The 11,826-nt window shown below is 35.2% G+C and overlaps 1 pseudogene; it reads left to right on the top strand.

Moving 5' to 3' along the window:
* The first annotated feature begins 2,728 nt into the window (after positions 1-2,728).
* Positions 2,729-4,131, top strand: LOC101673541 (annotated as a pseudogene).
* Positions 4,132-11,826: the final 7,695 nt, after the last annotated feature.

The following is an 11,826-nucleotide window of genomic DNA, read 5'->3' as shown; positions in this document are numbered from 1 at the left end:
TCCAGCTAACCAAGAATTGTGGCAAAGTCATGGTTTTCATGATAGCTTTATGTCTCCTTACAGTTGTGTGTGCATGATTGTCCAAGTTCTTTCTAATCTTGGAGTTATAAATCTTTTAGAGCATGTTAGGTTTTGTGTGGGCTTTGTTGGTGGTGGTGGTGGTTGTTTGTTTTCTCTAACAGAGAATCTTTTCTACAACAGGTTATTGAAAAGCAACATTTAAAAATCACTTTTAAAAATAGAATTGGGTTAAATTGATTTTCCTAAACCTACAATTAGAGAAATTATTTCTAGGAATTACATTTGACCCAATTAAAGCTCAGAAAAGGATTTTGGTGTTTGGAAAAAATTGAGTGAAATGGAAAAAGTGACACATATGAGTGATAAGATTAGGTCTCAGGTTATTTGGGGAGAAACAACAAAGCCTAGTAAGAAATGTGGAAAAGAGAAGAGGGGTCTTGAGGATGAAGCAAAGTAAAGGAGATGCCTATGAGTAAAGCTGTTTATTGTCTTTAATAGGAACAGTTTGTTGAATGTTTATACTCCTTTCTTTCATTAAAAACACGATGACCTGAGTTGACTCAGATAGTTTCCTCTCTGCTACAAACATGAGATCATAGGTAAAATGACACTTTAAATGTAATATATAGTCAAACACAAAGAAATGAAAGATTTAAGAAGTACAAAGAATATTAGAAATTAATATGGTGTGAGTTGATGGCCCTATAATCTGTAGTGATTTTAGCCTTATATTTAGGCTCTCAAGGCTGACCCCTAGTCTTTTATCTACACAGGAAGACAAGAAAGATGGCTCCAGGTTATTGAGGTGGTTAAACTCTACTTTCTAATTCTGTGTAAAATACTGCTTAAAAATCCTTTCATAGATATTCCCCATCATTAAAAGTGAACGAGAAAAACTCTACACACAAACAAAGAGGTGGCCATAAGATTTCTGTTTTGTCTTAAGTCTTGAGTAAAAAGGTAAAAAGGCAGTTGGGAAAAATCAAAGCCTTGAAGAAAACACATATAAACCCCGCTGCCAAATTTATAATATTCACCTATAATTTTTCATGGAATACTGATAGCTATATAACCTTGTCAGAAACAAGGAAAATGAAAGAACATAATCAGATGTAGAAAAAAAAAATTTTGATGAAAATTAACTCATGAAAGGCAATTATAAAACATGACAAGTGAGTTTTCATGAGGCTATTAGTAGATGTGAGTAACAGAAATTGACATTAAAAGCTAAAATCATAGAATAATAAGGAAATTATTAAATATATAACTTAAAACTTTTGAGGAGCTAATAAAGGGAGAAAAGAACAAATTTGAAAAAATAAAATAGAACTTTTAAGTAGTATGCATATAATAATTGAACCAAGAACTTAATGGAAAGACTAAAGAGATTAGTTAGAGCCAAAAAGAATTTGAAAACTGGGAGATGGATCCAAGGAAATATATTGCTCCACAAGCCACACAGAAAGTAAGCAGCTGGCGATAGTGACTGGCAGTGAGCTCCAAGTATTTTCCAGAATGTTTGTAACCTTTGATTTCTTAATCTGGAGGCATGTTAAGTAGACACATTGTGAAAATTCCTAGAGTTGTACAATTAAGAGTGAACTATTTCTGTAAACAGGTAAAAAATATTAGGTACAAGTACACAAAATTTGGAATATATATAACTAGTGAAATTATAATGGGGAAAAGAAAATGTTAAAATTTCTATCAGTTTTAAAGAAGTTAAAAATGGAGTAAAAAGAACAAATAAAACATGATGAGTAGATATACAAAACAAAATGATTGAAATAAGCCCAAATATAAATTTTCCTCTCTAAATACAGAGAATGTTAGATTAGATAAGTAACAAATTTTATTTAAAAGAGTCATACCTAAAATAAAATGACTAAGAAAGTTTAAATTCAGTAGGAGAGGATCTGCCAGGTCCTAAGATATCACAATCTTAATATATAATTAATATATTTTTATGCAGATAAAGGGAGTCATTCATGACAAAAAAATAATTCAGCAGGCAGACATTGTATAGCTCTACTTGGATATCTGTAATTCAGGATTGACTATACAAAAATATTTGCATACAAAAAAATGAGAGGTTTTAACACTGTTGAAAGAATCAATAGAAGATGAATTTCAGCAAAGACAAAGCTCAGAAAAAAGGCACATGTAAGAAGCAAAACAAAATATACAATTTAAACTTTAGGTAACATTCTCCATATTATGAATTAAAATTAAATTCACAGAATAACTCACTGGAAATTATAAAATAACAATGACTGAATAGAAAAAGTATATTTTTTTATAAATATTTGTGAAATGTAGCAAAAACCATAGAAATTTACAATCTCAAGTGAATTTCTTTAAAAATTGAGAAAAATCAGAATAAATGGCATAAGTGTTTAACTCAAATAGTGAAATAATATCAATAATAGTACTACCACAAAGTCTAAAAATGGGAATATAACCATGATAAAATAAGAAAAACAACTCTTATAATTTCCAGAAAACAAAGAAAAAAACAATATTTTTTACAAGTCCAGTTTTTCTTAAAGCCTAATAAAAGAGAAAAAATTTGAGAAGGACAGATCAACAAAGAAAGACGACAGGAGAAACAGTTTGAAAATAATGCAGACGTCCAAAAGAAGAAATTTTGCTTGCAGACCACAGTTTCAGCCCATTTCAGAGAGTTCCAGCCTGTCCTTTTTGACAGCCTGCCCTACAGATTCCATACTTTCCTCACTGACTTCCACAGTCACGTGACCCAGCTTCTAAGGGCTTGCGGATGGGTCAGGGGCTATAGAGGGTGTCCAGAAAACAGCAGCAACAACAGGAAGGGATAGTACAGAAAGCTACATCAGCGGAGAATAGAGAAGGAGCATGGCTACCAGCAACATTTCTAACACCAGTCGTTGTAAACAAGTCCAAGGAGGCATTGAGACATATATGTATGTCTATACACACACACACACACACACACACACACATAAAATCTTTTGAGATACAGAAATCTAAAGAACAGGAGGGATTCATTAATTTGGAAACGTTGCCCTGAAGCTAAGCCTTACCATCTTGTTCTACCTGAATGCAACTGACCTCTGCTTAGCTTCATGTGTTTGGCAGAACATTGTGAAAGATGAACTTCCCTTCCCTGTGTAAAGCCACTTGGGGTCACTCTTCCATATATAATAACAACACTGTACCTCTGGGATTTTGTTTCAGAAAATAGTATATGCAGCTGGATGAAAGCAACCTCACTTTCACTGCTAACCCAGAGGACAGAGTAAACTACTTTCTGCCCAAGGATATCTTAGATGATTCACCAAAGTTTATCTTCTGTACAAGAGCACCAAGTTGGAAAAACAAAACAAAACAAAACTGAGACTCCCCTGATGAAAAGAGAGATGTCTTGGATGACTTTGTAACATTACATAATTTTAGAAATCAATTCTTGCCCAATCCACTGAGGGAATTTTTTCATCATATCTATGCCCCTGAAGAGAGTGTAGGGAGTCCTTGAAACTCTCTTAACAAAACTCTCACATAGGTTCTGTGCTTGTAACCCCGATTTAATGCAAGAATTTGGCTTTAGTCTTGATGCGGTCTATATACTACTCATTTTTTCTTAAGTTTATTTATTTTAAAGAGAAAGAGTGGGGAGAGAGGGCAGAAAGAGAGGAAAAAAGAGAATCAAGCAGACTTGAGCTTGATGTGGGACTCAATTCATGACCCTGACATCATGACCTGAGCTGAATCAGGAGTGTACACTCAACTGACCAAGCCACCCAGGTGCCCCTACTTTGATTCTACCCCTCTTTGATTCTACTTTTTTTTTTAAAAAATAGGTTTTATTTATTTAGTTACTTACTTTTTATTTTATTTTATTATGTTATGTTAGTCACCATACAGTACATGATTAGTTTCTGATGTCTTTTTATATGCAAACAATGAAACATGATTCTACTTTCTATTGACCTCATTAGCCCTCACCTGAAGAACAAAATGTCAAAAAGAGAATTTATTCTAAATACCTGTTGTGCTGCTCAAAACATTAGTAAAGACTTTGTAGGGCATCTTTATGACAATATCTAGTTTATTGGCCATATAACTGCATAAAAGCACAATTGCTAAGACTTGGATGATTAACTTCAAACTAAAGATATATAAGGGCTTACTTAGCAGATATGGGAGTTACAGTAGAGCTTGTCTTTCTAGCCTCTGTATACAGTCAAGCTCAAGTGTACACCTTTTTATTTTCTTTTATTATCTTCTTTTTTAGTAATTTCTTTGGGGAACTAGAGAATTTTGCAGAGTTTTTTTTTAATTTTGGTTATCATGTTTTACACAAAGCAGAGTCATTGTCTCACACAGCTGTTTAAGAATGTTAAACTGGCATTATTTTTCTAAAACAATGGTATATTTGTGCATTAGATTTGGTTGAAAAACTATTCATTTCCATTATTTTTTAAAATACTATGTCATGCATACATATTTAACTAGATTTATAATCGTAATGACTTTATTGTAAAGATTTTAACTAATACCTTTCCTTTTTATCTCAAAATAAATAAAAACAATGGGAACAAAATTATAGATACAATAGGATAAAAACAAAAAAAATGGAAGAAAGTTTTGTTTTTAATATTAAAACTAGAAAAAAAATCAAACATCTATTAACAGAGGAATTGATAAATTTGGCATACCTATAGAAAAGAATATTACATAGCAGAAGTTGGTGGAGATATATTTATATGGATAAATATCAGGTTTTGATACACTTGTCTTAAGACAAAATTGGCAACCTGAAATTATATGGATAAATATCAAATATAAGGCTACATAAAAATTTGAAGACTCTATATCGCATGCTACCAATCGAATGAAGCTTTTAAAAATACGGAATGATATCAGTTTTAAATCTTATGTCTTCAGAGGATTCTAACCATTCCCCTCTTTTTTGCTGTCATCTAAAGCCCTGAAATCAATTCCCAGTAGTAGTGTAATACTTTGACTTCTAAATTCTTATCACTCTCTCTAATATTAAAACTGTCATAATCCCTGATGATTTTAAGATCCACAAAGATAATCCTTGCAATTCCCTGGCGTCTCTGTTTTTCAAAACTCTCTTATTTAATGATCTTTGCACTGCCTTCACCACTCACTGCCATGGATAAACACTCAGTCCTGAGCACCCCAGCCATCACTTCCAGTCTCCATGACTAAATATCTCTGGTATGGCCACATCTTTGATCTTCTTATGGTTTACGCTGTTAGTTTTCTAGGGCTATTATATAACAAACTATCACAAACTGAGTGGTTTAAAACAACAGACATTTATTCTCTCACAATTCTGGAGACCATAATCAAGAGTCAAGAAGTCCATAATCAAGGGTCAGCAGGGCCATGCCTCCTTGGAAGCTTTTAGGGAAGAATCCTTTTTTGCCTCTTTTAGCTTTTGGTGGTTTCTGGGCTTCTCGGTGTTTTTTAGTCTGTGGCGGCATAACTCACTCTCAGCTTCCGTCTTCATGGCTATCTTACCTGTGTCTGGGTCAAATCTCCTTTTTCATAAAAGGTTACCAGCCATTAAATTAGGCCCACCTTAATCTAGCATGACATCGTCTTAACTTGATTACATCTGCAAAGACTATTTCCAAATATGGTCACATTCAGAGGTACCCATTAGGTTAGGACTTGAACATATGTTTTGGAGGACACAGTTTGACCTAGAACACTTACAATCCATTGGTCCTAACATTTTCTCTGTTCCTTAGAGAATCCTCATGCCGTGATTCTCTATTACACAATTTAGAAATCCAAACTTCTTGACCCTCTCTGATTTCATCACGCTCTTATGTAAAAAGAATTGCTAACTTTTTTGTTATCCCACATATATATTTGTACACCACAAGTGGCTGGAAAACATACACATACACACAGCCTGCTCTCAATTAAAACTTCTAATTATAAAACTTGACTATGTGCTTTCATGTTGCCTGACAGTCATACTACATTTCATTATTCCATATATACTTGTAAGCTTTCCCACAAGTATTTCATCCTTTCTTTTTCCTCAAATTTCCGGCCCACTTCATACTACCTCATTCTCAGCTAATGACTTTACCACCTAGTTCACTGAGAAGATGGGGATAATCAGAAGAGCCTTTCCATGAGCCCCCACAACTATTTGCAGCAATCCCCCTGCATTTGATCTTAACAGTGTCCTTCTCTATCACACATCTCCACCCTCTCACCTTGTGAACTAGAGTGCATCCTCTATCACAGACAGTGTTTTGTTTAGCAATTTCCCCTCTCTCTTTTCACCAATTTTCCCTCTCCACTGGAATTTTCTGTAAGTGTGTAGATATGAACTTGTTTCATACATAAAAAAAAATAAAAACAAAGACAAAGGAGCTTTCTTTATATTCCTTCCAGAACTGCTCCATTTATCTCCTGCCTATGCTCACTATTTCCAATTTTCCTTTTCTCATTCACTACTGAACCTCCACCAACCAGTTTCATTGCCACCACTCAACCAAAATGGTTCTTCTCAAGGTCACTGATGACTCTCAGTAAGAGAATCCCATGGCTATTTCTCAGGTTTATTTTATTTGATCTACTATCATCATTTGATGTATTTGTGGCTTTGAGGAAATTGTACTCTCTGGGTTTTCCTTCTTTCTAAAAGGATAATTCTTTCATGCACATTAACTGCTTCCTCCCTGTCTCACAATCACAATGTTTGGGCTTGCTGAGGATCAGTATTTGAACTTCTTTCTATTCTATTTATGTTAATTCCCTTGGTGACATTTAAATGCCATTTATATGTTAATGCCTCCCAATTACATACCTGCCATCCAGCTTCACATATACAGCTACTCTTTGACATCTTCACTTGGAATGTCTAACACACATAGCTAATTTACCATATTCAAAACTGAGCTCCTGATCAGTTTATTACACTGTCTCTGCACATGCTCTAGCTATAGAATTTTCAGAAAACTTCTGTTAGTGGTAACTCTAACTGCTGAACAGTAATCCTCCACCTGAGCCACTATTATCTTTCATCTGGATTACTCCAGTAATCTTCCAAGTGACCTTTTTCTCTCCATCCTTGTCTCTGCAGTTCATTGTTAATGTACCAGAATGTTCATGTCAGAAGTGTGACTCTGATCATGCTTCTCTTCTGCATAATAGATTACCTACCAAAAGGTTTCTATCTCACCAAGAGTTGAGAGTCTCTCAATGGCCTATAATTCCAGTCTACATCTTTTATATGGCTTTACACTCTCATTTTTCTGGCTTTATGTTATCCTAATTTCTTCCTATATTCCTATTTTTATTTACTGTACTTGGCCCACATCCAGTATATTTTTACCCCAAGATTTTGCTTTCTTCCTTGCCTGCACTGTCATTTCCTGCTTATCTACATGGCATATTCTTTCATTTCCTTTAACTTCTTAAAAAGCACATTGTCCGTAAAACTTTGTTTCACACATACCACAATCTTCCTTTTTATCTCTTCTCCTGATGTAACATATTACATATTTTGGGTATATATATTAACTGCCTACCTTACCATAATGTTAACTTCATGATACTTTTATAGGGGGAGTTTTAACCAATCTTTAAGGAGCAGACAACTTCTATATTACACAATCTGTTCCCAAATGGACAGGCAAGGACCACCTCTCAACTTCTCTAATGGTGTATGTATAAATTTTAAAAAATTCTTGACAATATCAAAGTATAAAAAGAAATCAGTCTTATTTAATAAATAAACAAAAAGCCAAGACCATAAGTGAAATAGTAATACATTAAATTAATTGTTTTTTAAAATATTTACTTCATGATAAAATAGAGTTAAATTTTGATACTAAATGATGATTTAGTATTCACTATAGTAATAGATTAAAGAAGAAAGAACATACGGACCCCTCAAGTGAGGTAAGAAAAAAATTCAAGGCACCTGGGTGGGTTAGTCAGTTAAAAAAGCAACTTCTGATTTAGTCTCACATCAAGATCTCAGGGTCAATGAGCTGGAGCCTTGATTTTAGCTCTGTGCTCAGTGGGGATTCTGCTTGTCCCTCTGCCCATCTCTCTGCTTGTGCTCCCAGCCCCCCACTCACAGATTGAAAAAAATTTTTTAAATCTTAAAAAAAAATCATAATGTTGAATAGTCATTTATGATAGAAATGTGAAATTTTCCTTTTTTTTATGATTTTATTTACTATTTATTTGACAGACAGAGATCACAAGTAGGCAGAGAGACAGGCAGAGAGAAAGAAAGGAGAAAGTAGGCTCCCCCGTGAGCAGAGAGCCTGATGTGGGACTCAATCCCAGGACTCTGGGATCATGACTGGAGCCGAAGGCAGAAGCTTTATCCTACGGAGCCACCCAGGCACTCCAGAAATGTGAAGTTTTTAATTGAAAGATTTCCTTAATTTGTTAAAAGGTGTTTACCCATTACCTTTAGCAAACCTCATAACTAATAAAATAATAACAGTATTTCCTTTGAAAACAGGAACAAAACAAGACCTTTTTTTTTTTTTTCCTCTTTAACCTTCTAGGGCTTTTAACCAGTGTAGAGCAGATTATGAAATCAATTTTGAATAGAAGTAGTGAAAGCAAATATTCTTGCCATTGACTTAATCTTAGGGCTAAAAACAAGTATTTTTGCTGTGGTTATAATCTTAAGGTGAAAGTATCCAGTCTTCAATATGAAGGTTAATGTCAACTATAGATTTTTTGTAGATAACTCATATCTATTTGTGTTTCATTTTGCATAGTTTCTATTATTTTCTCTTTAAATTTTAATATATTTTTTCTACTCCAAGATACAATTTTCAATTAATCTCATTCTGTGTATAATTTCATCTCAGATATTATTCTTACTTATACAATTCTTTTTTTTCTTAACATATTAAAACATGTTAACATGTTTTTAATGTTAAATGTTAACATAAAAAATATGTTAACATTTTAACATACAGTTAGCAATAATGGCTTAATGTCCTTTTCCACAAATCCTAACATGTCTATCAGCTCTGTCAGTTTCCAGTGATTGTTTTATTCTCTCATTAAAGGTCATATTTTCCTTTTTCTTATTATGACCCGTTCTATGATTGGATGCCAAACATTTAAATTTTTTTTTAAGATTTTATTTATTTATTTGACAGAGAGAAATCACAAGTAGGCAGAGAGGTAGGCAGAGAGAGAGAGAGAGGAGGAAGCAGGCTCCCTGCTGAGCAGAGAGCCCGATGCGGGACTCGATCCCAGGACCCTGAGATCATGACCTGAGCCGAAGGCAGCGGCTTAACCCACTGAGCCACCCAGGCGCCCATAATTTTTTTTTTTTTAAGATTTTATTTATTCACTTGACAGAGATCACAGGTAGGCAGAGAGGCAGGCCGAGAGAGAGGAAAGGAATCAGGCTTCCCGCTGAGCAGAGAGCCCAATGCGGGGCCTGATCCCAGGACCCTGGGATCATGACCTGAGCGGAAGGCAGAAGCTTTAATCCACTGAGCCACCTAGGTGCCCCTCAAACATTTCAAATTTTATAATCAATTGGTACATATAGTTTTGATTTTTTGTAAATAATTTAATCTTTGTTCCAGGAGGATTAGTTAGCTAGAAATATTGAATCCATTTTGGTCTTGCTTTTATGATTTTTTGGGGTGTTTCTAGAGCAGTATGAAGTTTTGGGCTCATTATTGCCCATTCCTGAGGCAAGACTCCTGAGTCTTCTACTCAATGTCCTATTAATCTTGAGATTTTTCAGTCTAGCTCAAGGGAACAGATACTATTCACTACCCTGGGTGAATACCAGGCACTGTTCCCTCTAATCTTTTTGAATGTTCTGCTTCCACATCCTCTTGTATTTCTTTCACATGCATGAGCTGCTCAGGCTTTTGCTGAATACTCACAGGGAGATGGCACGGCAGATATCTGAAATTTCTCCCAGGGCATTTCTCTCTTCTCCAAAACTCTCTCTTGTAAATTATAGCCATTTACTTCTCCCTGGGGTCTATACTCAGAGGCTTCAATTCAGGGAGTCTTCAGGGCTCTGCACCAGGCTTGGAAGTTTTCCCAAGTCAGTAAGCTGGGATAAGGCTCTTTGGGTTTGCTTCTCTTTCAAGTATTATTGTCTTCTGTTGTCTAATGTTCAGTGTCTTAAAAACCATCTTTTTTTTTTTACAATTTTTTAATTTTTTTTAAGATTTTATTTTTATTTTATTTGTCAGAGACAGAGAGAAAGCAGAAGAAGCAGTAGAACTGCAGGCAGAACAGGCAGAGGGAGAAGCAGGCTCCCCATGGAGCAAGGAACACGATGTGTGACTGGATTTCAGGACTCCAGGATCTTGACCCAAGTCGAAGGCAGAAGCTCAACCAACTGAGCCAACCAGGCATCCAAATGCATAAAATATAAAACACCAGGAGTGATCTCTAATGTAAACTATGAATGATATAGGTGATTATGATGTGTCAGTTTAGGTTCATAAATTGTAACAAATGTACCATTTAGTGGGGGTATTGATAATGCAGGACACCATGCCTGTGTGGTGCCCAGGGAGAGACAAGAAATCTCTGTGATGAAGTTTAGAATGGAAGTGAGGTGAGGTGGGGTGAAGTCTGGAGCTGATGACTAAGAAAGAATTCTTGAGACATCTTTGGTGCAAAATGGTGTTTTACTAAAGCATGGGGACAGGACCCGTGGGCAGAAAGAGCTGCTGCCCTGGGGTTGTGAGGAGTGGTCCATTATATACTTGTAAGCTGGGAGGGGGTCAGGGATGGTGTAAATCTCTAAGGAATTTTGGAGCAAGGTTTTCCAGGACCTTGAAGGGCTAGCTGTTGTTGGGAAAGGGCTATTTATTACTGTCTAACAAAACCTTAGTCATGAGACCTTTCAGATGTCTATCGGTGGGCCATATGCTTGTGTTAAAGTAGACTTACAGGATCCTGGTTGGAGGTGAGGGTGGGTCAGGCTATGATTGCCTTTTGCCCTTAGCAAAGTATTAAGGCAGAAGCAGTTGAGTCCCTAGAAGAATGTCACTCTGCCTGTTTCAAGGACTTGTCCGTGGGCTCTAGATAATAAGGAAATTTAATAACTTTTCTTTTGCCTCTGTTTCCCACATCATCTGTACTTCCCTTTCAATTTTGTTGTCAATCTAAATCTGCTCTAAAAATAGTCTTAATTTAAAAAACAAATAAACAAAAAAACCACACACTACCAGAAAAATAGGTAAAAAAGACAAAAGGAGGAAAACAAACTTTAAATATATAAATGTTATTCAACTTTTTTTAATCAAAAAGCAAAAATTAAAGCAGCAAGTTCTTCCCATCACTTCTTTAAAAATGGCTGGCGGCTTTCTCACATACTGTTGGTAAAACATAATTTAATACTATGTTTCTGCAAAAATGTTTGGAAAATGCATTTTAAAATATGCAAAAAAAAAAACCCTCATTGTTGTTTCTTTCTTTTCTTTTTTTGTCTGTGCCTTTTGGTTGTTTCCCATGGGATTATAAATCTCGTCCCTGTTATTATATATTCACCACAGCTTGTGTTTTATCTCCTGCAATTTTTAAATATATTTACTCTTTGTTTCCATTTAAGTTAATTACTTAAATAATTTATTTATTTTATTTATTTATTTTTTTTTTAAATTTTATTTATTTCTTTGACAGAGACAGATCACAAGTAGGCAGAGAGGCAGGCAGAGAGAGGAGGAAGCAGGCTCCCTGCTGAGCAGAGAGCCCGATGCGGGACTCGATCCCAGGACCCTGAGATCATGACCTGAGCCAAAGGCAGAGGCT

This window comes from Mustela putorius, unplaced genomic scaffold (assembly GCF_011764305.1).
Source record: "Mustela putorius furo isolate JIRA1106 unplaced genomic scaffold, ASM1176430v1.1 tig00000083_pilon_pilon_pilon, whole genome shotgun sequence".
In the NCBI taxonomy this organism is placed as follows: Eukaryota; Metazoa; Chordata; class Mammalia; order Carnivora; family Mustelidae; genus Mustela; species Mustela putorius.
The sequence above is the reverse complement of the archived record's forward strand: the minus strand, read 5'-3'. Positions and strand labels throughout refer to the sequence as shown.